Source organism: Chiloscyllium plagiosum, unplaced genomic scaffold (assembly GCF_037043375.1).
Source record: "Chiloscyllium plagiosum isolate Xiang-an unplaced genomic scaffold, Cpla_swu_hap1 HiC_scaffold_36, whole genome shotgun sequence".
In the NCBI taxonomy this organism is placed as follows: Eukaryota; Metazoa; Chordata; class Chondrichthyes; order Orectolobiformes; family Hemiscylliidae; genus Chiloscyllium; species Chiloscyllium plagiosum.
Window position 1 is genome coordinate 65,181,978 of NW_028270174.1, and position 27,768 is coordinate 65,209,745.

Below are 27,768 nucleotides of genomic sequence, written 5' to 3' on the forward strand. Positions count from 1 at the left end.
CAATGACAGCTATAAAGTCATGAGTAGGAAGTCAATGCCCTCCATGAATAAAGGAAATCTACTGCAGAGCTCACACAAATGGAATCCTTCACCTCAGTGAACTCCCATCACATTACCCAACAGATCAGGACACACTGCGCATGCTCTAGCCAACAAAGGGACCCCGGGTAATTGATGTCAGCACCGGACCAATGAAAGGATGGTGGGCGGAGCTGGTGGACCTGGGGGAAGGTTGGTCCTCCAACCAATCAAAGTGAACGAGGGGCGGAACTAGACTAAACCACGTGATTACCCTCGCGCGCGGCGGAGAGTCGCTGTAATGAATGCTTAGGAAGTTATGGAGCGAAAAGATACAGTAAGGAAAGAAAGAAGTAAACAGAGGGAAACTGGAGAAAAACTGTGTTGCTATGCGCGGAGAGGTTTTACAAACATGTTGTGCACGTCGGAAAACACAAATTTGAACGTCCCAGACCCGTGTTTGTCGTAAACGGGGAATTGCCTCTGCGCAGCTGCAGGCCTGAGTGAGTGCCGGCATCTTTATTCGGGGCAACGATTCACTGGACACGTGCGCGGTCGCCATCTTTGTAGGGGGCAAGGTGCAGCGAGGCGCATGTGCAGCCTTTCTCTGGGACAGAGTCTTTGGGCAGGATTTACACAGAGCACATTCAAACTCAGAGAAATGAATGTTTGTTTTTGGCCTTGTTTCGTCATGCATTTAAATGACTTGCTATCGTAACTGTGTTTGCAGGTTATTCAAAATTGGAGGTATTGTGCATAGTGAAGAAGGTTACCTCAGGTTACAGTGAATATTGATCAGATACGGATTGATTTAGATAAATGTGAGGTGCTGCATTTTGGAAAAGCAAGTCAGGGCAGGACTTATACACTAGGGGAAAGCGAAGACTGCAGATGCTGGAGATCAGAGCTGAAAACCGTGTTGCTGGAAATGCACAGCAGGTCAGGCAGCATCCAAAGATCAGGAGAATCGACATTTCGGACACTCATGTCCGAAATGTCGATTCTCCTGATCTTTGGCTGCTGCCTGACTTGCTGTGCTTTTCCAGCAACACGGTTTTCAGCCCAGGACCTATACACTGAATGGCAAGGCCCTGGAGACGCTTGCGGAACAAAGAGACCTTGGGCTGCAGGTTCATAGTCCTTGCAAGTCAAGTTGCAGGTAGATAGGATGATGAAAAAGGTGTTCAGTGTATTTTCCTTTATTGGTTAGCATTAAGTATAGGATGTGGGAGGTCATGTTGCTGTACAGGACACTCGTTAGCACTTTTGGAATATTGTGTGCAATTCTGGCCTGCCTCCTATCAGAAGGGTGCTGTGAAACTTGAAAGGTTTCATAAAAGACTTACAAGGATGTTGTTAGGGTTGGAGGATTTGAGCTACAGGATGAGACATAAAAGGCTGGGGCTGTTTTCCCTGGAGTGCCAGAGGCTGAGCGGTGATGTTATGGAGGTTTATACAATCATGAGGAGCATGAACAGAGTAAATGAACGAGGTGTTTTCACTGGAGTGGTGGTGTCCAAAAGTAGAGGACATTGCTTTCGGCTGAACATCTCTGTGGCTCTATGTTGTTGATTATGAATAGGAGCCTTTTGATGGATCAACATGTTTTGGTACGAGGGAGTACTTGGGCAGCAGAGATTTAGTTTTTCTTGAGATTACAGGGAGGTTGAATGTGGGAAGCTGGCCAGGAGTGTGTTTGGTTAATGAATTCTGGAGATAACACAAGGTGGATGAGAGTATATGAGCTGAGACAAGGGTAGAATCAGCTATAAATAGTGATCTTGGATTGGGACTGGGCTGACACCCTCACCTTACCTCTGGAATTCAGTTGGTTGTCAGGTTGTGAATCAAGGCGGAAACACAATTGGGAGCTGAGTTGCCAGGGTGGAACCTAAAATGAGTATCGCTCAGTTGGCTGTTGCTGAGCAGCTGCTGCTTGATAGCCCTGTTGATGACATCTTCAATCACTTTACTGCTGATCGAGTGTGGACTGATAGAGGGAAATTGGCTGGGTTGGATTGCCGTGTGTTAAACATGCCTGGGCAATGTTCTACATTGTCGGTAGATGCCAGTGCTGGAGTGGTACTTGGTTTGGTGGGTGGCAAGTTCTGGAGCACAAGCCATCAGTATTATTGCCAAAATATTGACAGGACCCGTAGCCTTTGCACGACTTAAGCATTTCTTGATGTTATTCAAACTGATTCAAACTGGCTTAAAACTCACACCTGTGATGTTGGAAACCACTGGATAAGGCTGAGATAGATCATCTCACTTTACACTTCTGGCTGCAGATTGCTGCAAATGCTGTCATCTTATCTGGTGCATGGATGTGTGAGGCCCCTCCATCAGTAAAGGAGGGGATTTCTGTGATGCTTCCTCCAGTGAGTTGTTTAATTGTCCATCACCGTTCACAACTGGGTGTAGCAGAACTGCAGAGCTCCGATCTGTTCCATTGGTTGTGGGATCGTTTAGCTCTGTTGCTTGCTGCTGATGCTGTTTGAAAGGCAGATGGTCCTGCTTGGTAGCTTCACCAGGTTGGCACTTCATTTTTAGGTCTGCCTGGTGCTGCTCTTGGCATGCCCTCCTTTACTGTCCATTGTGATGGGTGAGTGCGGGACGTACAAACCCATGAGATTTCAGATTGTGCTGGAGTACAGTTCTGCTGCTGTTGATGTCCGACAGTGCTTCAGAGATACCCAGTTTGAGATCCTACATCTCTTCAAAGTCTATCCCAATTCGAACGGTGATAGTGTCACTCAACACAATGGAGATTTTTCTCAACTTTAAGCCAAGACTTTTGTGTCTCCAAAAGGAATGTGTGATGGTCACTCTTACTGATACTGTCATGCACAGATGTATCTGAAGCTGGTCAATTCATAACAATGAGATCACGTATATATTTCTCTATTGTTGGTTCCCTCACCACCCGCTGCAGACTTAGATGAACAGCTATGTCCTTTAGGGTCTGACCAGCTCAGTCAGTAATTCTGTTGCAGAGCTAGTCTCGATTGAATTCCTGCACCCAGAGTACGTTTGACACCATTTTACTTCCTTGGTGCTTCCTTCAACTGTTGTTCAACATGAAGGAGAACTGATCCATCAGCCAAGGGTGGACAGTATGTGGTAATCAGCAGGAGCCATGAGATTTCCTGGTGTCCGGAGTCAATGCTGAGTACTCCAAGGGCAAATCCTCCCTGTCTGTGCCACGACCTCTGCCTGGTCTGTCCTGCTGGTGGGGCAGGAAATATCCAGAGATTTCAGGAGAAAGTGAAGACTGCAGATGCTGGAGATCAGAGTCAAGAGTCTGGTGCTCGAAAAACCCAGCAGGTCAGGCTGATGAACGGCTTAGGCTCGAAACATCGATTCTCCTTCTCCTAGGATGCTGCCTGACCTGTTGCGCTTTTCCATCACCACAATTTCAATATCTTGGGATGGTGACGTTGGTGTCTGGTCATTGTCTGTAAGGGTTGATTTCATGAGTATGAGTATGTCAGGCTGTACCTTGATTGGTCTGTGAGACAGCTCTGCATATTCTGGTACCAAAATCCAGATGTTCGTCTGGAAGACATTGCACCATCGAGTGGGCTGATTCTGTGGTTGTATTTTCTGGTGCCTTGTTAGATGCCGAGTGGTCCATCCAGTTTCATTCCTTTGTTGAAACTTTGCAGTGATTATTTCAGTGAGTAGCTTGCTGGGTCACTGTCAGGTTGGCAGGATGTTTTTCACCATTGACAATGATTCCATGGAGATCAGGAGATTCCTATTTCCAGTTATTTTTTTCTTGAATTCAGATTCCACCATCTGACAAGATGGGATTCGAACCAGGACTTCAGTCGTTTGTTTTAATATTTTGGATAAAATGTAAATACATTAGGTTTGTTCACTCACTTTAAATATCACTTACCCAGGTTTGGTTTCTTTGTGAAACACTGTTCATCATCCTGTCTCCTCCATCCTTCGCTCCAACAACAAGAGTTTGGAGCACATGGAGTTTCTCTGTCACTGAGACTGAGATAATCCGATGTGCTGCTTCCGTCCCTCCCACAAGCCCACTGAGTCAAACTGCCTCACGTCGTGTTCCTGGTTTTTGTCCTAAACTTACATCTTCCTCCAGTCTCTTGTCAAGCCGTATCAGAGCTCGTCTTGACCCTTTCGCCTAATTTCACTAAACTATAGACTTTCCAACTTTCTTTCCTCCTCCTCCTCGTCAGTCCCCCTCGCCGATTCACAGATATTGTTCCTTGTTCTGTCTTTTCTGGTTTTGTCCTTCTCTCCCAAAATCCTGCTCCATCTCCACTCTCCCTTTCCTTTCTGAATTCCTTGCATTTGGTGTCCTTGTTCCCTTCTGTCTCTCACATACAGACTGCCAGGAGATAACATTGTGTAAAAGCACCATGTTGGGTTTCACATGTACACTGACGATGCCCAGCTCTCCCTCCCCATCAACCCTCTCCATTACTCTACTGTTACTCAGTTATCAAACTGCTTACCACATTCCCACTACTCAATTAGGTGCAGTTTCCTCCAATGAAACATTGTAGTGGTTAAACCCGTTGCCTGAAAAATTCCTTTCCCTTACTGCAGAGCCTCTCCCTCTCACTGGGAACTATTCAGCATAACTACACTCTTCACAGTATTGCAGTTATATCTGACACGAAGCTGACCTTCTTATCAGACATCTACACAATCCCAAACACCAGGAATTCCAATCTCTTAAACGTCGCTTGTCTCCTCCTCACCCCAGCTCCATTACTACTGAAACCCCTTACCCGTGTCTGAGTTGCCTTAAACTTGATAAATCCGAAACAGAACCGTTGATTCTGTGACTGGCTCAGAATCTGATTTCAGACTCCGTCCCCCCACCACCACCTCAGTATTTACCCTCAGACACATCAGTATTCATTCTGTCAAACCCCTTAAGAATCTGGTGGTGCGGGCTGATTGTAACTGGTGGAAATGGCAGAGGCTGATATGTTGTATCTAGCTGGAAGGTAAGGACTTGGGGGGGGGGGGGGGTGGTGTTGTATCCTTGTTTCAGTTGGAGGTGTGGGTTTCAAAGGCAGAGGTGCGGGAAGTGGAGGAGATATAGTGGATGGTATTGACCACATGGGAGGGGAAATTTCAGTTCTTGAAATACGGGGCAATTTGATATGTTCTGGCCTCACTGGAACACTGCAGTAAGTATGAGACAGAGATGTTGGCCAGGCAACAGGCTCGTGTGTTAAAGTGGCAGGCAGCTGGAAGCTCCAGGTCTGTTTTTGCAGCAGAACGCAGATCAACAGTCGCCATTTCCGCCACCTCCACTGAGATCCTGCCAGACACAGGTTCCTGTCCCCTCCATTAACAGCTATGCACCCCCCCACCCAGATCGTACTCCACTCCTTTGTCTTTCCAAGTGTTCCAGTCTCTCTTTGGGTTCTGTCCCTGCCTATTATTTACTCTTTAACCCCTATCTCTTGCAGTACAAAGATCTGTAGGTTAGTTGAATTGGCCAAGCTAAATTTCCCATAATGTTCAGGAATGTGTAGGTTAGGCGCATTAGTCAGGAGAGATATACAGTAATAGGGTAGGGGAATGGGTCTGTGTGGGATACCCTTCGAAGGGACGCTGTGGAACTTTTGGGCCACACTGTCAGGATTCAAAGTTTTCCAGCTCCCATCGGTTCTGAGGAAGGGCCACTGGACAGATTTCTGTTCCCAGATGCTGCCAGACCTGCTGAGCTTTCCCAGCACCTTCTGCTTGTTGTTCCTGATTGACACCATCCATACACCTTCTGGGTTTGATTCAGGCAGGCGGAGGATCCCACCACTGACCTCACAATGGGGTCCAGCTGATTGGTGGAAGCTTCGGACCAATAGGAAAAGGTGGTGGGACTGGTGGACCAAGTGGAACCAGCTGGTCATCCAAACAATGGGAGTGAATGAGGGGCGTGGCCAGTGGGATGACACGTCACCAGTAACTCAGCCGATACAGTGCCACGTGACTCGGCCATTGGTGAATGTGGGAGACGCAAACAGGGATGGGGAGCGTGTCCTTGGAGACGGAGATACTGAGTCACTTTAGACTGGGAAGTTTTAATTACATTCTGTGTGGTTCGTAAGTTTGAATTAGAAACTCTTAAAACTCAGGCGGTGAAAGGTCCTGGGATATGGCCACCATTTTTATTGGGGGTAAGGTACAGTAAGGTGCATGTGCATGTGCATGTCCCCTTCCTAGGATGGGGGTGGGGCGTGCAACTTGAAGAGAGGCATTTACACATCAAGCACATACCAAGAAAAAAGTATGTCTTTATATTCTTCCTGTACTGACTGTGAGTTTTGTTTCGTGAATTCATTTCGTAGGATATTAAATCAGAATAATTGAGGCTTTTACAGTTAATGGAGTCATCAGGATCTGAATATCATTGGCATTTAACTGTGGAAGGAGAAAGTTTTGTCTGTTCTGTTTGTGGGAAGATATCTCCAATATTTTTGTTCAGCAGAAAGATGTACAAATTCGTGGTTGGATCACCGTTTGGGTGTGTGCTCTGTTCTGGGCCCTGCAGCTGAGGAAGGAGATATTGGCCTGAGAGGGAGCACGAATTTATCCAAATTACACCTCGTCTCTTTTTAAGAACTCTCAGATTTAGACCCAATCACCCACTTCATGATGTTAACCTGTAAACTTCATATTTTCAATTACCTGCAAACTTTCCATTAAAAATCCTTTTGGACTCAAATTCCAGTACCTTTTCAGGTGGAATGTTCCAGCTTCTGACAACTGTCTGTTCATTCAGAAACTGCTGTTGTCCACGTTGACTCTGGGGTTACAAATGTCTGAATTGAAAGATGAGGTGCTGTCCCTAAGCTCCCATTGAGGTGCATTGGAACAGTACAGGAGGCTGAAGGCAATGTAGGTATGAGCAGACAAGGAAAATGACAGACCTGCACTGTGAGGCTCAATGAGAGTGTTTTGGAGTTGGATGTAAACAGAGTGAGGTGAGACAGGGAGAAGGTGAAGCTGAAACTCCGTTTTAGTTCAGGCCTTTCAGAAATTTACACTCCCAATGGGAACAGCCAGTTTTTAAGTGATACCTTCGGAGTATTTGTTAACAATTTTTAAAGTACTTTTCCTGAGAGCAGTTGAGAGTTAACCACATTATTGTGGGTCTGGAGTCGCATGTAGGACAGACCAGGTGAGGATTACCGTTTCCTTCCCTACAGGACATTAGTGAACCAGATGGGTTTCTAACAATCAACAATAGTTTCATGGTCATCATTCGCCTTTTCATTCTAGATTGTATTGAATTCCGATGCTGCCATCAGCCATGTTGGGATTCTATCCCTAATCCTCGGAACACTGTACATATCACTCATCTGGCAGGAATACCATTAACCCATTGCCTCCCTTTTTAGCAATGTTTAAAAGAAAAAGTTCCAACATTCTACGTGTACAATGTGAGATAAAATACTGCAAAGTCCATGTGTCAGCCTCTCCAAAAGGTCAATCAAAAGAAATTTGTTTGAAGGTGAAATATTTCACTTTTTTGGGCCAGTTTATTAAACAAAAATGAATCTAAATAAAAATCTTATGCCACGGACATGTTATTTCTGAAGCCGGAAGGGGATTACAGAGACGAGGAGGGTTGTATGGCCAGAGGGGGATTGTTGTCCAAACATCACTGTGGTGTACATGGACTGCAACATTTCAGGGAGGCTGTTAACCACCCTTTCTCCAAGACAAGTAAAAGTGGCCAACAAATACTGGCCTGGGCAGCAAAGGCAACCCCCAGTGAATAAAACCAAGCAGTGACCTCTCTGAGCTGACGAGCTTTGAAGTTAAAAACCTCTGTGGAAATGGAGTGGGCAGAGAAGAGAAACAGTGACATTTCACAGCTGGCCTCAGAGAGACCTCACCCTTGGAAGTACTCAGAGCCGGGGATCAGTTCAGTGAGTTTCAGTCTCTTCAAATATCAATCTTAGTCGGTTTTATTTTATTCAATCTACAATCGTGAGTCAGGTGAGGATTTCTTTTTAATGTCTTACGGTCTCTTAATTAAATGTTTAAGATATAAAACGTAAGCATTAAGTTATTCTCGGGCAGTATTTTTCGAGCAGTAAGACTGTGCCTTTGTCTTGGTCAGTAGATTGTTAAGGCGGAGAGATGGCCTGTTGTAGAGTGGCGTGCTGTTCCTGACGGATGAGGGAGATTAGGGAGAGTTTCAATGATCCTGATGATTGTCTGCAGGAAGTGTGATTGCAAATCCTGTTGGATTGCATGGATTGGTGGAGGAGTGATTAAGGCAGTGAGGAATTGACAGGAGCCGGGGGTGTGATAGGTGGCAGTCTCAGGAATGCAGGATACTGCAGATACAGTCAGGTATTTACTTGTATTTACAGGCTCTAGTTTGGATTCTCCGAAAAACATAGAACAATACAGCACACAACAGGCCCTTCGGCCCATAATGTTGTGCCGAACATTTGTCCTAGCTTAAGCCCCTGTCCATGTACTTATCCAATTGCTGCTTAAAGGTCACCAATGATTTTGATTCTGCCATTCCCACAGGCAGCGCATTCCATGCCTCAAACACACTCTGGGTAAAGAACCTACCCTTGACATTCCCCCCATACCTTCCACCCTTCACCTTAAATTTATGTCCCCTTGTAACACTCTGTTGTACCCAAGGAAAAAGTCTCTGACTGTCTATCTATTCCCCTGATCATCTTATAAACCTCTATCAAGTCACCCCTCATCCTTCGCCGTTCCAATGAGAAAAGGCCTAGCACTCTCAACCTATCCTCGTACGACCTATTCTCCATTCCAGGCAACATCTTGGTAAATCTCCTCTGCACCCTCTCCAAAGCTTCCACATCTTTCCTAAAATGAGGCGACCAGAACTGCACACAGTACTCCAAATGTGGCTCTTACCAAGGTCCTGTACAGCTGCAACATCACCTCACAACTCTTGAATTCAATACCTCTGCAAATGAACGCTAAGACACCATAGGCCTTCTGAGAAGCTGTATCCACCTGAGTGGCAACTTTCAAAGATCTATGAACATAGACCCCAAGATCCCTCTGCTCCTCCACCTTACTAAGAACCCTACCGTTAACCCTGTATTCTGCATTCTTATTTGTCCTTCCAAAATGGACAACTTCACACTTGACAGGGTTGAACTCCATCTGCCACTCCTCAGCCCAGCTCTGCATCATATCTAAGTCCCTTTGCAGCCGACAACAGCCCTCCTCACTATCCACAACTCCACCAATCTTCGTATCATCTGAAAATTTACTGACCCACACTTTGACTCCCTCTTCCAAGTCATTAATAAAAATTACAAATAGCAAAGGACCCAGAACTGATCCCTGCGGAACTCCACTTGTAACTGGGCTTCAAGCTGAATATTTACCATCTACCATCACTCTCTGACTTCGACCAGTTAGCCAGTTCTCTATCCAAATGGACAAACTTCCCACTATCCCATGCCTCCTGACTTCCAAATGCCTTACTAAAATCCATGTACACCAAATCCACTGCTCTACCCTCATCCACATGTTTGGTCACCTCCTCTAAGAATTCAATAAGACTTGAACGGCAAGACCTACCCCTCACAAATCCGTGCTGGCTGTCCCTAATCAAGCAGTGTCTTTCCAGATACTCATAAATCCTATAGGATGGGTTACCTCCAGGAAAGCTAGGAGGGGTAGGCAGGTACTGCAGGAGTCTCCTGTGGCTATCCCCATCTCAGACAAGTATGCTGTTTTGGAAAATATAGTTGGTAATAGACTTTCATGGGAATGTAGCACTGACAGCCAAGTTACTGGTACTGAGACTGGCTTCTAACATAATGTGAGGTATATCCAGTTCCACACGATCGATGGTGATAGGGGACTCTCTAGTCAGGGGTACAGTCTGCTGTTTCTGCAGCTGACAGTGAGACATCAGAATGGGGTGGTGCCGCCCTGGTGCCAGTGTCAAGGATGTCTCTGAGGGAGCAGTATATTCTCAAAAGGGAAAATAACCAGTAGGAGGACATTGTACATTGGTACCAATGGCATAGGAAGGGGAAAGCATGGGGTCCTGACGGGCAGGGAGATTTGCTAGTGCCACTCGGGAGGCATTAAACCTGTGAGGGAGTCAGGGTAATCCTAAAGAGATAATGAGAAAAGAGGTGAGTCTGAGGCTGGTACTGTTCACCAGTCAGACTGTCAAGGCAGGCAAGAGCAAATCACAGAATGAGGTGCGACGGACCAGTTGCACTGCGTTTATTTCAGTGCAAGAGACCTGACAGGTCAGGCAGTGGGCTCAGGGTATGGTTTTGAACATAGCACTGGGATATTACAGCAATTACAGAGGCATCACTAAGGAATGGATTGGACTAGCAGCTTAATATCCCAGGGTATAGATGCTATAGCAAGGATAGAAAGGGGCCAACAGAGCAGGGAGAAAGGTTTTTTTGATTAGGGATAACATTATGGCTGGGCTTCAGGAGGATATTCCTGGGAGTACCTCCAGGCAAGTTATTTGGTTGGTACTGAGAAATAAGAAAGGGATGACCATCTTACTGGGATTGTATTATAGACTCTCTCCCAATAGTCAGCGGGGTATTGAGATACAATTTTACCAGGAGACCTCAGTTATCTGTAAGAATAATATGGATACAATGATAAGGGGTTTTAACTTTACCAACATGGCCTCGGAGTGCTGTCGTGTTAAGGGCTTGGATGGAAAGGTATTTGTTCAGTGTGTACGAGAACATTTCAGATTCAGTTTGTAGGATGTACCTACTAGAGAAGGAACAAAACCTGACCTATTTTATTTATTCATTCACAGGATGAGGCTGTCACTGGCTCGGCCAGCATTTATTGCTGCGTTTACCCAGAGGGCAGTTAAGTCAACCACGTTGCTATAGGTCTGGAGTCACATGCAGACCAGACCAGGTAAGGATGGCATTTTCCTTCCCTAAAGGTCGTGAGTGAACCACATTGGTTTTTGCAACAATTGACAATGGATTCCTTGTCGTCATTAGATTATTTTTTTCCAGATATTTATTGAATTCACGTTCCAAAATCTGCCATGATGGGATTCAAACACGGGTCCCCAGAATGTTACCTGGGTCTCTGGATTAACTGTCGAGCGATAATTTCACTCCGTCATCACTGCCACTTAGGAAATGAGGCAATGTGAGTGACTGAGTTATCAGTGGGGCAGCGCATCAGAACCAAAGATCCCACAGTATTGTGGCTCAGTGGTTAGCGCTGCTTCCTCAGCCCCAGGGACCTGGGTTTGATTCCAGACTCAGGCGACTGCCTGCGTTCAAGTTGGCACATTCTCCCCAGTGTTTGTGAGGGTTTCCTTCAGGTGTTCCAATTTCCTCCCACAGTCCAAAGATGTGTAGGTTAGTTGGATGAACCATGTTAAATTTCCCATAGTGTCTCGATGCAGTATATGAGGTTTTGGGATGTGCTAGCAAATATCCGCCTGATGTGAAAAGATCCTTTTGTGGTCTTGGACAGAGGTCAGAGGGAGGTGTGGCCGCACGTTTTACAACTCCCATGACGGCAAGGGACGGTCGAGGGTGTGGACATGGGTTGGTGGGAGGGTGTGGAACGAACATGGGAGGTGCAGAGGGAATGGTCTCTGCGGAACACAGATAGGGTTGGGGAGGGAAATATGTATCTAGTGGTGAGGTCTGACTTTAGGTAGCAGAAGTAACAGATGTTAATGCGCTGTATCTGGAGATTAATGGGGTGGACGGTGGAGACCGCAGGGTTATATTCTTTATTGTGGCTGGAGGGGTGGGGTAAAGGCGGAGGTGCGGGAAGTGGAGGGTATGTGTTGGAGGGCATTGTTGATCAAGTCAGAGGAAAATTACGGTCCGTGAAGTAGGTCTTTCTGGGATGTCCTGGAATAGAATTCAAAGAGATTAAACAAATATATCACAGACAAAAGATTAACTGGACCAGAGAATAGGACCCCTTAAAGGTCAACAAGGCTGTCTATGGAACCACAGAGAATGCAAGATATGTGCAAATATTTCACTTCGTTTTTACTGGAGAAGTATATGGAAGCTCGAGAGATTGGAGACATAAACGGTGATAACTTGAAAAGTGTCCATATTACAGAGGAGGTGGTATTGGATGTCTTAAATCACATCAAGGTGGATAAAGCCCTGGAACCCGATCAGGTGTATCCCGGAACTTTCTGGAAATCTAGGGAAGTGATTGTTGGGCCTCTCCTGAGGTATTTGTATCGTTGATAGTGACAGGTGAGGTGCCATTATTTTTAAAAAGTGGTAAGGAGAGGCCATGGAACAAGAAAACAGTGAGCCTGAAGTCAGTGGCAGACAAGTTGTTGGAAGGGATTCTGAGGGACAGGATATCCATCTATTTTGAAAAGTAAGGAATGATCAGGGAGTCAGTGTGACTTTGTACAGGCACAATTGTGTCTCACTAACTTGAGTGAAGTGACAAAGATAATTGATTAATCCAGGCGGTGAATGTTGTTTATATGGACATTCAACACGGTTCCACAAAGCAGACTGGTTAGCCGGGTTAGATAACAGGGAATGGAGGGAGAGCAAGCCATTACAAAACTGCCTTGAAGGTAGAAGACAGAGGATGATGATGGAGAGTTGCTTTGCGGACTGGAGGCCTGTGAGCAGCAATGTGCTGCAAGAATGGATATTGGCCCCTTAAATAAATGACTTTGATGTGAATATATGAGGTATGGTCAGTTGGTTGACAGAAGACACCAAAATTGGATGTGTAGTGGACAGTGAAAAAGGTTAGTTCAGAATACAACAAGATCTTGATCAGGTGGGCCATTGGAGCAAGGAATGGCAGACGGAGTTTAATTTAGATAAATGTGAGCTATTGTATTTTGGAAAGGCAGATCAGGGCAGGACTTATACACTTAATGGTAAAGTCCTGGGGAACATTGCTGAGCAAAGAGACCTTGGAGTGCAGGTTCATAGTTCCTTGAAAGTAGAGTCGCAGGTAGGCAGGGGAGTGAATGCAGCATTTGGTATGCTCCCCGTTATTGGTCAATGCATTGAATGCAGCTGTTGTAACGTCATATTGTGGCTGTACAGGGCGCTGATTGCAGTTCTTCTGGAATTCTGTTTTCAGTTCCAATCTCCCTGTTCTTGAAATAATGTTGAGAAACTTGAAAGGGTTCAGAAAACGTTTGCAAGGGCTTTGCCAGGGTTGGACGGTTTGAGCTATTGGGAAAGGCTGAATAGGCTGGGACTATTCTCCCTGGAGAGTTGGAGGCTGAGAGGTGATCTTATAAAATCATGAAGGGCATGGATAAGATGAGCAGTCAGGGACTTTTTCCCAAGTTCGGTGGGTCCAGTACTAGAGGGTACAGGCTTAAGGTGAGAGGGAAAAGACTTAAAAGGGATCTAAGGGACATCTTATTCATGTTGAGAGAATTGCAAGTATGGAATGAACTGCCAGAGGAAGGGATGGAGGCCAGTACAATTGCAGCATTTAAAAAGCATTTGATTGGGTACATGAAGAGGAAGTTTTTAGAGGGATAAGGGTGAACCGCCAGCAAATGGGACTCCATTAATGCTCTCCGTTATTGGTCAATGCATTGATTACAGAAGCTGGGACGTCATATTGTGGCGAGATTAAGCCACTTCAGGAATTCTGTTTTCAGTTTGAATTTCCCTGTTCTGGGAAGGATGTTGTGAAACTAGAAAAGGCTTGGACAAGATTTACAAAAAACTTTGCCAGGATTTGAGGATTTGGCATACAGGGAGAGGTTGAATAGGCTGGGGCTATTTTCTCTGGAGAGTAAAAGACTGAGAGGTGACTTCATGGAGATTTATGAAATCACGATGGGCGTGGATAAGGTGAGCAGATGGCGCCCTTTTTCCTCAGGTTAGGTGGGTCCAAAACTAGAGCACATGGGTTTAAGTTGAGAGGGCAAAGAATTAAAAGGGATCTAAGTGGCAACGTTTTCAAGCTGAGTGTGGTGTGTGTATGGGAGGGGCTACCAGATGAAGTAGTGGAGGCTTAAAAATCGCAACATTTAAAAGGCTTCCAATTGGGTACATGAATAGGAAGGGTTTTTATGGATACAGGCCAATAGATGGTAAATGGGAATACATTAGTTTAGGATTCCTCATTGGCACGGACGAATTGGACCGAAGGTCTGTTTCTTTGATCTTAATAAATTAAGATGCATTTCTTTCTTTTGTGGAGAGCTAGCTGAAGCACAGATAATTATCCATGGAGCTGAGAAGGTGAAGCAGTGATTTCGATCTGGTGCAGATTTGGTTCCAAGGTCTTGAATTTGCAGAGAGAGAGAGGAATTGTTAACACTGTCATAATTTTTAGTAACTACTTTCAAGTAATTGGGAAATAATACACGGTGAAAATGTGAACACTATTTTCCGCAGTACGTTCTGAGCATCTGGAACAGTCTGAACGACACAGATTCAGCAGATATTCTGAAACAGACTTGGAATTTTACTTTTTAAGGAAAGATTTGGGGGGCTATGGGCACATGGGAGGGGACTTGGGACAGATTTGCAGCATCTCCAGAGGTAGAGAGTACAGTCCCAATAGGCTGAATAGCCGGCCCCTGTGCTCTGTGATACTGCCCCATTCACTGTGAATGATGAAGCTCATCTCAGGGGAGAGAGAGGGATTAGCCCTCCACTCTCATCACAATGGGCCCGGCTGATTGACGGCAGCTCCAGACCAATGGGAGGAGAGTCTGTGTGGTCCTGCAGCCAGTGGGATTGAATGAGGGGTGTGGCCAGCAAGACAGCACCTGTCCATGAGCTGTGCAGGTGCAGTGTCACTGTTTGGGGTTGGGGGAGACAGCAGAGACTGGGACCAAGGCTGTTGGACCTGAATTACAAACTCCCGGTAAATTAAAGCCAAAAGAATTGCGGAAGATGTAAATCAGAAACAACAACCAGGAGGTTCTGGAAAAGCTCAGCAGTCTGGCAGCATCTGTGAAGAGAAATCAGAGTTAAAGTTTAAGATCCGGTGTCCCTTCCACAGAATAGATGTTACTGAGGAAAAAAAATCAGTTTATGTGCAGAAGATAGTGTGGGGGAGGATAAAAGGAGTAAAGGATAGGTGGGGATAGAGTGAGAAGAACGGTTGGATAAAGGATAACGATCTAGCTGGGGGAAAGGTGACTAGCTGTTAATGGAGACTGTTAGTGGCTAACCGGAGGTAGTGTGTAATGGCAGGCTGTGAGAACAAGGACTGGTGTGTGGGGTAGAGGGCTACGACATGAGGTTGTTAACCTATGGTTAGCCACTAACTGTCTCCATTGTAAGCTGTTGCCCACCTACATCACTCCACAATTGGAGCTGCCGAGGACACAAACCTTTGGAATATCCTCCCTAACTCCCTCTCTTCGCCTTAAAGATGTATCTAAAAGTCGTTCTCTTTAATAAATGTTTCCATCATTCGTGAAGCATTTTAGGAGATTTGGCAATGTGAAAGGCTCCATACAATGCAGGTAGTTGTTGTTATTGTCTGACATCAGGAGAAACAGGGATGAGCCCTCACTCTCATACCTGATGAATAACAGCAAAAGCAGGAAGCACTGAGCATGCTCCAGCCCACAATGGGCCTCGGATTATTGATGTCAGCGCAGGACCAATAAGAGTGGGGGAACGGGGGCTAGAGGTGTGAGTTGGTCTTTCAACGAATCAGAGTGAATGTGGGGTGGGACTATACGTAACCACATGATAAGCGTCACTGGCAGCAGTGTTGTTGTGTCCAAGGCATTGGCAATCTGTGAAGGTGAAGGGCAGGGGAAAGGAAAGACATATTGTCCAGGAAGAAGAGGAAATTTTCATGGTATGGGATGAGAGGTTTTACAGAACTAAGTGCACATTGTAAAACACAAATTTGAAAATCCCAAATTCTGCACCATTTTCCCTCCCTATAATGCATTTTGCACTCCCTGAAATATCAACTGTGTGTTTCTCCCTCCACAGATACCAGTGATCAATGCCAAAGCCCCATTACTTGTTGGGAAGGTGATGTTTGACTTCCTGTACAGCTGCAATTCGTGTGGTGAAGGTGCTCCCACAATGTGGTTGAGTAAGAGCTGTCATAGATTATTCACTCAGCAACATTGAAAAGTTGACAATGTGTGTGCAACTCAACAACGGTTTTTTTTTTATCATGTTTATAACTCCACAGAAATACTATTGAGAACTTCTGACATAAGGCCACAGATGGGGATATTAGGTCAGGTGATCAAAAGTATTGCCAAATAAACAGGTTTTCAGGAATACCTTAAAGGATGAAAGCTGGCCTGAGAGGGTTAGGGTGGGAATTCCAGACCGTGTTGCCTTGGCAACAGTAGAAACAGCTAGACAGGTGAAGCAATGAATAAACACATCGTTGGGGGTATGAAAGAAAATGAGTTGTCGGGGTTTCACAGGTTGTGTGGTGCAGGGAGACAGTGATGTTCACAGCCAGGAATTACATCAAGGGTGAGAATTTTAAATTGTTGCTTGTTAATAGGAGCCTTTTGATGGATCAACAAGTTTTGTTACAAGTGAGCACTTAGGCAGTAGGTTTTTAGATACTCTTGAGATTGCATGTAAGTTGAATGTGGGAGGCTGGCCAGGAGTGTGTTTGGATAATGATGTCTGGAGATAACACAGGGATGGACGAGTATTTCAGTAAATGGGCTGAGACTAGTGTGGGGTTGGGTGATGTCACTAATGTAGAAATAGTGCTTTTGGAGTTGGGCTGCTCTTCCTCCTCATCACTCCCCCTCCCCAATTCACAGATATTGTTCCTTGTTCTATCTGTCTGTCTTTTCTGGTTTTGTCCTTCTCTCCCATTCTGATACAAACTAATATTTGACCCCACCGTTGTTGCAAAAACCTGCTCCATCCCGACTCTCCCTTTCCTTTCTGAATTCATTGTATTTAGTGTCCTTTAAGGATCTCTCCTTGGTCCCTCCTGTTTCTCACCTACATGCTGCCAGGAGGTGACATCGTCCAAAAGCACCGTGTTAGGTTTCACATGTACACTGATAATGCCCAGCTCTCCCTCCCCATCATCCCTCTCTATTACTCAGTTATCAAACTGCTCATCACACTCCCACTACGCGATTGGCTGCAATTTCCTGCAACAGAACGTTGCAATGGTTAAACCCATTGCCTTCAGTTGCTATTACAAATTACTTTCCCTTACTGCTGAGCCCCTCCCTCTCCCTGGGAACTGTCTGAGGCAGAACCACACTCTTGACAATATTACTCTCATATCTGACCCCAAGGTGACCTTGTGATCAGACAATCACAAACACAAACACCAGGAATTCCAATCTCTTAAATGTTACTTATCTCCACCTCACCCCAGCTCCATTGCTACTGAAACCCCTGACCTGTGTCGGTGTTGCCTTAAACTTGACGAATCAAAACAGAACCCGTGATTCCTTGAGTGACCCAGAATCTGGTTCCAGACTCCCTCATGATGGAAAACATCCGCTCAGTCTTTCCCCTATCAAACTCCTTAAGAATCCTACATGTTACAATGAGATCTACTCTCATTCTTCCCAAATCCAGTGAGGAGAGTCCCAACTTCTTCAGCCTTTTCTTAAAAGATAATCCCTGCAAACCAGGGTTCATCCCAGTCAATTTTCTGTGAAATACCTCTGATGAAATGATGTATTTCCTTAAATAAAGGGACCAAAACTTCAGTCATAATTCCAGATGTGATGTGACTCGCACTTTATGAAGTTACTCTCAGGTATATACTCCAAACAATTCCCTTTAAACTTGCACAGACGTTGTTGGAAATGCTCAGCAGGTCATGCAGCGTCTGTGAAGAAAAATCAGTTAAAGTTTCGGGTCTGGTCACCCTTCCTCAGATACGTTAACTCTAATTTCTTTTCACAGATGCTGCTCGACCTGCTGAGCCTTTCCAGAAACTTCTGTTTCTCTTCCTGGTTTACAGCATCTTCAGTTGTTTCGGTTTTCATATGCTTTAAACTTGCCATCTCTCCTCTAGAATTTGTCATTTCCACCTTGGAAAAAAGATTCACATTTATTTGGTCTCCACTACCCTGGGAAAAAAGAAACCATGACTAGTCACCCTATCATTGCTCCTCATAATTTTATAAAGTTCGATAAAGCCACCTAAAGTGTCCAGTGCTGCGGGGAAATAGCCTCAGCCTATTCCGCCTCCCCCTATGGTTCAAATGTTCCAATACTGGCAACACCCTAGTAAAACCTTTCTGAACTCTTGCAAGTTTCCCAACATCTTTCCTATAGCAGGGAGACTGGAATTGAAAGCAGTCTGGGGATTCCAAAAGTGGCCGAGCCAATAAACTGTGCAACCGAAACATGATCTCCCAACTCCTATACTCAATGCACTGCCCAATAACAGCTAGCATACAGCACACCACCTTCACCAACCTGTCTTCCTTCAACCACACTTTCAAAGAACAATCAACCCACACTGCATGGTCTGTTTATTTGTCAACACTTCCCAAGAACTTGCCATTAAGAGGTTGAGTCCTATTCTGCTAACATCTTTCTGAAATCAGGGAGACGACAATTGAATGCAGTATTCTAAAACTGGCCTCACCAATGTCCTACTCAGCCACAACATGACCTCGTAATCCCTATACTCAGTGATAGAATCCCTACAGTGTGGAAGCAGGCCTTTCGGCCCATGAGACCATGCCAAACATCGGAACAGCATTCCACCCTAACTCTGTAACCTACCATTACCCAAAGCTAATCCAGCTAACCTGCATGTCTTTGGATTTGTGGGCGGAAATTAAGAGCACCCAGCAGAAGCCCATGCAGACACACAGGGAGAATGTGCAAACACCATAGAGAGTGGAATCGAATCGAATCAGCACATTCCATTCAATGTTAGTGTCCCAAATGCCACATTCAGCACCTGATCTCCCTGAAACTCTACTTTCCAAGAACTATACAGTTGTTCTGAGCCCTTCAGAGGGAATTAAGGTGAGGAGGAGAAAACAAGAACAGGGTTGAGTTTTAGATCTATAAAATAACTCTCCATTTTCCCCCTCTGTTCCCCCCGTCTCTCCCGCTCTGTCTGCTCCCCCCTCCGTCTCCCCCCACTCTGTACGTCCCTCCCCTCTGTCGGCCTTTCCCCCCCCCCCACGACGGCCTGCTCCCCCTTTCTGTCAGCCGCCTCCCCGTTCCCCCTTTTCTGTTCCCCTCCTCTCTAAACCACTTTCTGTCCCCACCCGTCTCTGTGCCGCCCTCTCTGTCACCCCCCCCCTTTCCACAGCCATTTTTGTCCCACCCCTCTCGATCCACCCACCCCCTGTCTGCCTACCCTCCCTCCCAGTCCCCTAGTTCTGTACTCCCCCACTGCAGTGCAAATATCTTGTCTATTTACCGTATCCATGCCCAGCCTGATTTTAAAAATCTCTTTCAGGTCACCATTCAGCCTCTGACGCTCCAGGGAAAACAGTCTATCCAACCCTGGCAACATGCTATAATTCTTTTCTGATCTCTTTAAAGTTTAAGAACATCCATCTGATAGGAATGAGAACAGAATGATATGGAATATTGATTCAGCAACTTTTGTAATGTCCTGTACAGCCGCAATATGACCTTCCAACCCCTGTACTCAATGCTCTGACCAATAAAGACAAGCAGATCAACTGCCGTCCTCACTATCCTATCTACTTGCTACTCGACTGGCAAGGAACTATGAACCTGCACTCCAAGGACTCTTTGTTTAGCAGCACTTCCCAGGAACTTGCTATTAACTGTATAAATTCTGCTAATGTTTGCTTTTCCAAAATGCTGCAGCTCGCATTTTTCTAAACTGAATCCTCAGTCCATTCACCCATCTGATCCAGATCCTCTTGTACTCTGAGGTAATCTTTTCACTGTCTACTACACCTCCCATTTTGGTGTCACCTGCAAACGTACTTACAATACCTCTTATGTTCACATCCAAATGGATACAAATGGCGAAATGTTGTGGATCCAGCACGGATACTTGTGACACTCCACTGGTCACAGGCCTCCAGCCTAAAAAGCACCCTCTGCCTTCTACCTTCAGGCCAGTTCTGTACTCCATGTGATCTAACCTTGCTGACTAGTCTCCCATGAGGAACCTTGTCAAACACGCTACTGAAGTCCGTGTAGATCATGTCCATGCTCTGACCTCAGCAATCCTCTTTGTCACTTCTTCAAAAAAACCGAGTCAAATTCATGAGCTATGACTTCCCATGTACAAATCTGTTATTAGTATCCAGGATTTAACTCTGTACATTTGGGGTCTGCGTTGCCCAGTTATAGGTGTTAATATTCTGGATTAGTTCAAGTACACCAGCATTTTGTCGGTGACTGTGTATTGAGTCTTGTTAATGTCACCAACACAGGTGAGTTCCTTTTGAACGGCAGTTCCTGTATCCCTTGCCCACCAGGAAATAATGTAAGTGTCCTTACCTCTGGACTAGGAGGATCAGGCTCAGAGTTGAGTAACAGCATCTTTGAAGAGGCTGATTAGTAAAACTGCCCAAGCTGCCAGGCCATGCTGTCTCCCAGCTGTCCCTGCCTGAACCTCCAAACAGAACCTTCCTAAAGTTTCTCTCCTGTCAAACTCTCCCATTGCTCAGTTTGTCCAGGATCCTCTCCTGTTGCTGCACTGCTCCTGTCCCTCACTGACCTGTTCATCCCCCAGTGTCCCTCCACATTCATTCATTGTTAACAATCCCATTGTCCCCGTCCTCCAGCCCCGTCCCCTCCCGTCGATAGAGAAGGCTCAGTGGTTAGCACTGCTGCCTCACAGCACCAGGTACCCGGGTACGATTCCAGCCACGGCGAATGTCTGTGTGGAGTTTGCGCATTCTCCCCGTGCCTGAGCGGGTTTCCCTCGGGTGCTCCGGTTTCCTCCCACAATCCAAAGATGTGCAGGGCAGGTGAATTGGCCATTCTAAATTGCCCATAGTATTAGTTACATTAGTTAGGGGGAATGGGTCAGTATGGACTTGTTTGGCCAAAGGGCCTGTTTCCATACTGCAGGGATTCTGATAAATTGGGCAGCAGCTGCTGTCAATCACCTGGGCTCCTGTATGACCGGGAGCATGTGCTGTAGGAGGGGAGACCGGTGCACGGGCGCAGTGCTGGCCAACTGTGGGAGTATGCGCAGTAAAAGTCAGTGCCTGGGAAGGAGGCTGTGGGTGTGAGGGATTAATCTATCATTAGCAGCTTCATCCCTCTGGGAGCAGGACCCAGAGGAATGGCCCTTTTCTTGCTACCCTGACATGTGATCAGACTATCAGTGGTGCAGCGTTTTGCAGAAAGTTATCAGAACTCTTTTTGTGAAGATTCAGGGTTGTTACGGAAAGGGACAAATATGGGCCTGCAATTAGAATTCTAATTTGGCTCATTTTAGTAAGATGGGTCTTGGCCAGAGTGTGCAGGAAGCAGTGCATGTAGGATGGTTCTCATCAGGAGCTAGGAAACTGAATTCTAAGAGAGAGTGTGTGAGAACTGGGTGTGTAGGAAAGGAGTGGGGGGGATTGGTTTGGATTTCAGTTCACAGAAGAGAGAAATTGTGAGACTGAGGTTTAAAGCTTTGGGGGAACAAGGAAACTACAGTTTAATACTACAATTGTCTTATGAATTTCCATCCTGTATTAACAGTGGTAACTTGTGTGCTCTGTTGTATTGTACTGAAAGGGTGGATTTGCGGATGAGAAATTCAAATTGAATTTCATGTTCAGATCTGATAGTTACTTGATTCGTGCCGATCTGAATATCATTGGCCTTTTCATCTGGAAGGAAAGGTGTGCACTCTGTCCGTGGGCGAATATTTCAAATCTCAGTGTGACTGCAAAAGTACTGAGACACAGCCAAGTCCATGTAAGCATGGTGAGTGTGGAGAGAGATTTCATTTGTTTTTGAAAGTCTGAAAAATCATGGCACATTTCCCAGGAACAATTAAGCCACACCTTTGCTTTGAAGAAGGACACGTCTTTAATTAACCATGCAACCAGAAAGACACAAGGATACCTGCACCATGGGAAACACTATGAAAACGGGATTGTTGTAAAGGAGTTCATTCTCGATCATGGATTGTAATCCATTGGCGTTGTCACGTCGGTTCCAGCCCCGTGGGGAAACACTGGAAATAAAATGAATGTAATGTAGGTTTCAGTTATTAAACTGTAGAAAGTGCAGAACAATTTACAAGGATGTTACCAGGGCTCAGGGGTCTGAGTTATCGGGAGATGTTGGACAAGTGAGGATTTTATGTTTAGACCAGAGGAAACTGAGGGGGTTCTTTTCTAGAAGTGTATAAGACCATGAGAGGCATGGATAAGTTGAATGCACTCAGTCTTTTTCCCAGGAACTCAAGGATTGGACGGCTTAATTGGATCAGTTTAAGGTTAGAGGAGAAAGAATAAAAGGGAAGCTGAGGGGCAATTGTTTTACACAGAGGGTGGTATGTATATGGATTGAGCTATTTCTCCCACTAAGTCTGTTGGTATCCTGGGTTGTATTCCATCAGGGCAATGAGACTTGTGTACCTTTAGCTCCATTAACTTGCCCAGCTCTCACTCTTTTACGATAATGGTTATTATCTAGATCGTCACCTTCCTTAGTCTCCTTTTCAATTACTGGCATGCTCTTCGTATCCTCCACTGTGAAGACTGACTGCTGTGTACTCATATTCCTGAACCCTGCTGGATAGCAATAACTAGGTGCAGAACTCTGAGAGGTCTTCTTTGAGTCTTTATTGATGAGACATGGCAGTTACCTGGATAGTGACATGCAGAACACCTCCAGGCAGCATCAGGTAACTCCCCGTCTGTCCGATGTGCCGGTCCCATTCTTATACCTTTGTGGTTTGTGACTTTGAATAGAGACTGTCTCTCAGTATTATCTCCATGGCAACGGCAGTTAGAAAGTCTCGTTCAGTTCAGCACTTTGTGGTTAAACCACATAACCCTCCCCCACGCCCCGGTGGCTCCATCAAGTATCTGACAGGCGCTTCAGTTTCAGTGGTGTATCTATCAGGATTATGATGTGGAAGAGCCGGTGTTGGGGTGGGGTGGACAAAGTTAAAAACCACACATTACCAGGTTATAGTCCAACAGGATCATTTGGAAGTACAAGCTTTTGGAGTGTGCTGTGATTTTTAATTTGATCAGGATTATCTCTATGGTAACAGTGAAGTGCTTCAACAATTACAGAGGCCATATGTTCCCCACACAATAGGTTTCCCTCTAGCAGTGTAAACTGCTATTCTGGCCCTGGGGATAGTTACTCATCACTTTTCTCCCCCAAATCCCATCTAGCTTTCTGTTGATCTTTAAAGTTTTTCTAAACTCCTTGGTCTTTGGCAATTTGTATGCATTCTATTTCAGTTTGATAGACTCTCTTATTTCCTGAGCCACCCATGGCAGATTATTCCTTTTCCTGGAGTCATTCATTTTCCCTGATATATACTTTTGCTGAGCACTTCAAAAAATTGCTTTGATATTCCCGCACTGTCCGTCAACTTTTCCACCATAAAGTCTTTGTTTCCAGTCTATATTAACCAACTCCTGCCTCATCCTATTGTAGTCTTCTTTTGTTTAAGCACTGGATCTTGGGAGTGGATCTAATCTTCCAGCTTTCCATCTGTGTTCTAAGTTCAACCAGACTTATCAGAAGTCTTTTATCAGATTACGAGGGGAGGCGATGTTTCCTGGGTGTTATGGTTTTCATTGTCAGTGACCTTGGCTTTGTAATAAAGTACAAGACAGATAATCATAACAGTGTACTCTGGACGTTGCGAATGTACGACGCAATCTAAAACCATAAATCACTGTCTCCCCTCAGTTTAAAATTGCAAAATCATTATCTCCTACACACTTCCTCACTATCTAAGCTTGGAATGCTAATCCATCTGACTATCTGTCATTTTCCGAAAATCTCCTTTGGTGAATGTGGTAATTTTTGGATTCAGCTTTCCAGTTATTTCCGTAAGAAGATAAGCACTGGGCACTGGAGAACCAGCCCCACCATTTAATATGGTGATGATTGAGCTCACATCGGTCTCAGCTGGATTTTCCCGCCAGCTCTCTCTCACCCTTCATCTCATTGCAAATTCAACATCTGTATCTCTTCATTAAATTGGCTCATTGTCCTGGCATCCACCGCAGTTTGAATAGGGAATTCCACAGATTCACAACACATCGAGATAAGTGCATTCTTCCTCATGAGAATAGAATAGAGTCCCTATAGTTCAGAAACAGGGTATTCATCCATCGAGTCCACACCAACCTACGATGAATATCCCATTCAGACCCACTCGTTCCCTGTAACATTGCATTTCCCATGGCTAATTGTAATTGTTGCACATGCATGGACACTATCGGCAACTTAGCATAGGAAATCCACCTAACCTGCACATCTTTGGACTGTGTGAGGACACTGGAGAACTGCATGAAACCATGCAAACATGGGGAGAATATGTAAACTCCACACAGTCACCTAAGGTCTCTGATGCTGTGAGGCAGCAGTGCTAGCCACTGAGCCACCTCTGCTTAAAACCTACTGCGCCTTATTAACCTCCCTATCCCCCAATTGGCTGAATCTATGTTCCTGACGTCAGAAATCAGGTTGTCTAAGCAGATGTCTCAGTAAATCCCAGTGACAGCCCACATGTCCCGTGTGTCTGAATAGGGATCTGATACACAACATCCTCCATCCCACACTTTTCATTCATGTTCCAGAGACAGGGCTCCAGTGCCTGCATGAGGACTGCAACTCCCAAATTCCGAAGCAGGGACCACACGTCTGTGGGGAAACCTGGCACTGCACAAGTACAGATTGTGGGTGAGTTTTGGAGCATGTGCTTTGTGGTAACGAGTGGAAAGTATTTCACACTGTGATTGTCTGGAGTAGGAACGTATTTGCTTGTAGTATTGATTTGTTGGAGGGTCAAAGTGTCACCACACCCACATGGGACCAAGTTACATTGCCAACTTATTATAACACTGGAATCGACCAATGAGAAACAAAGGATCTGACCCATTCTCCCAGACTGAAGGTTCCTCTTCTGTCCACGATCTGCCACCTCCCTTTCTGTTTCCTTTTGTTTCATTCTGCTGTTACATTATTGACTTGCAGCAACTGAAGGGAAAGGAAGTGAACCCAGAAAGAGTGCAGAGTCTAACCAGTGACGGGAAATGGTGGCATGGATCTGTTTATCAGTAACTCCATGAGAATGTGGAGGGTGTACATTAGTGGGTAGCAGAGTCAGAATGGTGGGAGAGAGTAAGTGGGCTGGACGGTTACAGCTTTGGGGGAAGAAAGGGGAAAAAGATATTCCAGAGAAACTAGAATTGTCTGTTCTGAATTTCTAATCTGTGCATATTCCTTTATACAGGGTTCTAGATGGTGAAGATTTGCAGACTGAAATCTCAAAATCATGTGCCGATCGTGATAAAGTTAACCAGCATTTGAAGGACCAAAGATGGAGAATCACTCGGCCAAAATCCTGCAACACTCTCCCTCCCAGCTTTGTCAGTCTACCTGCACCAAATGGACTGTGAATGGTTCAAGACAGCAGCTCACTACCATCTTCTCAAGGGTAACGAGAGATGGGGAATAAATGCTGGCTGAGCCAGTGATGCCCATATCCTGGAAACAGTTTCTATCTCTAGTTGCTGAAACCCAGTTGATGTTACTGCAGGATGATGAGGGATGCTGAGTGCATCCTCCAGGAGGCAGCACCATCACATTACCCCTGCCTGCACCCACACAGTAACACAGCAACGTGACTGGAACAAAATGCAGTGAAGCGAAAGGAGGACTTGGACATAGTTCTTCGAGGTAAAGTCATGAAAGGGATTGGAATTTAGCAGGAACAGGAGCCTGAGCTGCATAGTTAGCTGTTTCCCATTGAATGGTGGAGCAGGATTGAATGGCCACCTGCTGCTATCTCCCAGGTATGTATATAGCCATGGAGCCCGGGTAGGAAGAAGCGGGCAGGGATTCTCCAGGAGATTGCACTTCTACATCAGTTTTCAGTGAGGGATGGTTTGATGGATTTTATTTAACATTTTTCTTTAACACCAGGTTTGTGAATTTTTGGTTTTAAAATATTGTAGCCATTTATTCCACAATAAATAAAATTAAAAGAAATGAAACTATCTGAATATAACAGTTTTTAAAAATTTCAAACTCTCTGTAAAACAAAATCCTGTCTATTCCCGGACTTTCCACTTACTCAAACTCCAGGGAAATATTCGCTCCATGTCTGAACCTTTGGTTTGATTTAACTACTTTTCAGTTCTCCTTCTGTGAGCTGTGAAGTGCTCTTTTCCCCCCATTTCTCCGACCCAGAAGTGTTATCTCACAGCTGAGCAACCTTCCCACGTTCATCATCACGCCATTTTGGGTGTTGTTAATCTATAATCAGCAGCAGTAAACCACCCGTGTAACCAATTGAATATTTACAAACAAAGCCCATTACGGGCAAAGCAAACCATTACAAAAGACAGAGTGGGAAGGGACCAAATCAAAGTAGAGTTGGTGTGAGGGGGCAGCAGTAGAGATAAAGCACTGTATCCCCTGCGATGCCCACCTCTACCTAAATGCATCGAGAGCATTGATACATACCACATACTCCTTCTCCAAGGACACCCTGCTTTATCCTCAATCATAGAATAGAATCCCAACAGTTTGGAAGAAGAGCATTGGCCCATGAAACCCCACCAACCATCCAAAGAGCATCCCACCTGGAGCACTCCATCCCTGTAACACTGCATTTCCCATGGCTGATCCACCGAATCTGCACAATCCTGGACACTGTTGACAATTTAGCATGACTGATCCACCCAACCCACAAATATTTGAACTGTGGGAGGATACCAGAGCACCTGGAGGGGGCCCACACAATCATAGGGGAATGTGCAAACTCCACACAGGCTGTTGACCAAGGCTGGACTCCAACCTTGTACCTGGTGCTGTGAAGCAGCAGTGCTACAGTCACAATTTAAATCAAAACAGATGATCCCTGCTCATTGTCAGATTGTTGCTTGTGGTGACTTACTGCCCAGAGAGACATCCTAAGATTCAGAAAGAGACAACATAAATTCAGTCAACTCCAGCCGAGTTAAAGTGATTAGCAACAACATCAATACTCCAACAGTGCCATCTGACCTCGTACCTACTCTATCATTTATGATTGTTAATCCATGAGAAGTTTGTTACCAGCTTCGATGACAGCCATAATGCTCTGACCACTTTTACGGAGCCAGTGCAAGTCAGTTCTAATAGTTATCAATAGATTGAATCTAAGCAGGATGCCCCACATCAGGAAGTGGTCTGACACTCCATGCCCGTAAGTCAATGTCATTGTCCTAAAACCACTCAAGTCTGCCAATACCATTGAAGATATTTTATACAGGAACCTTTCGGTCTCAATTGCCAGTTCCAGTCCATGAAGCAACCAGTAACCTGCACCAGTCAATTGAATTCTAACAGCAGCATTGCCCCGGCAGGAGAGATTGAGGAGCTTGAAGCTGTCTTCCCTGGAATATCTAAACATGAAACCCTTCAAAGGAACAAAAATCTTCAAGAGCTCGAGAGGATAGATACAAGAAGGATGTGCTCCCTGGCTGGTGTGCGTGGAATAAAATAAGCACTAACTATGGTATCTTTACACAGCATTCCCTTTCGATGCATAAATGTTTAAGATTTATTTGCTGCTCTAATTACACTCCCAGTTTTAACTGCTGTAAAGTTGATGACGATGCTAATATATAAAATATAA

General features: G+C 45.2%; 1 long non-coding RNA gene across 1 annotated transcript; it reads left to right on the forward strand.

Annotated features, from left to right (window-relative positions):
* The first annotated feature begins 295 nt into the window (after window positions 1-295).
* Window positions 296-27,768, forward strand: LOC122552406 (uncharacterized). Its single transcript, XR_015753273.1, has 5 exons — window positions 296-355; window positions 10,832-10,938; window positions 15,975-16,080; window positions 24,722-24,824; window positions 25,378-27,768. It is a non-coding gene; the product is annotated as an uncharacterized LOC122552406 (long non-coding RNA).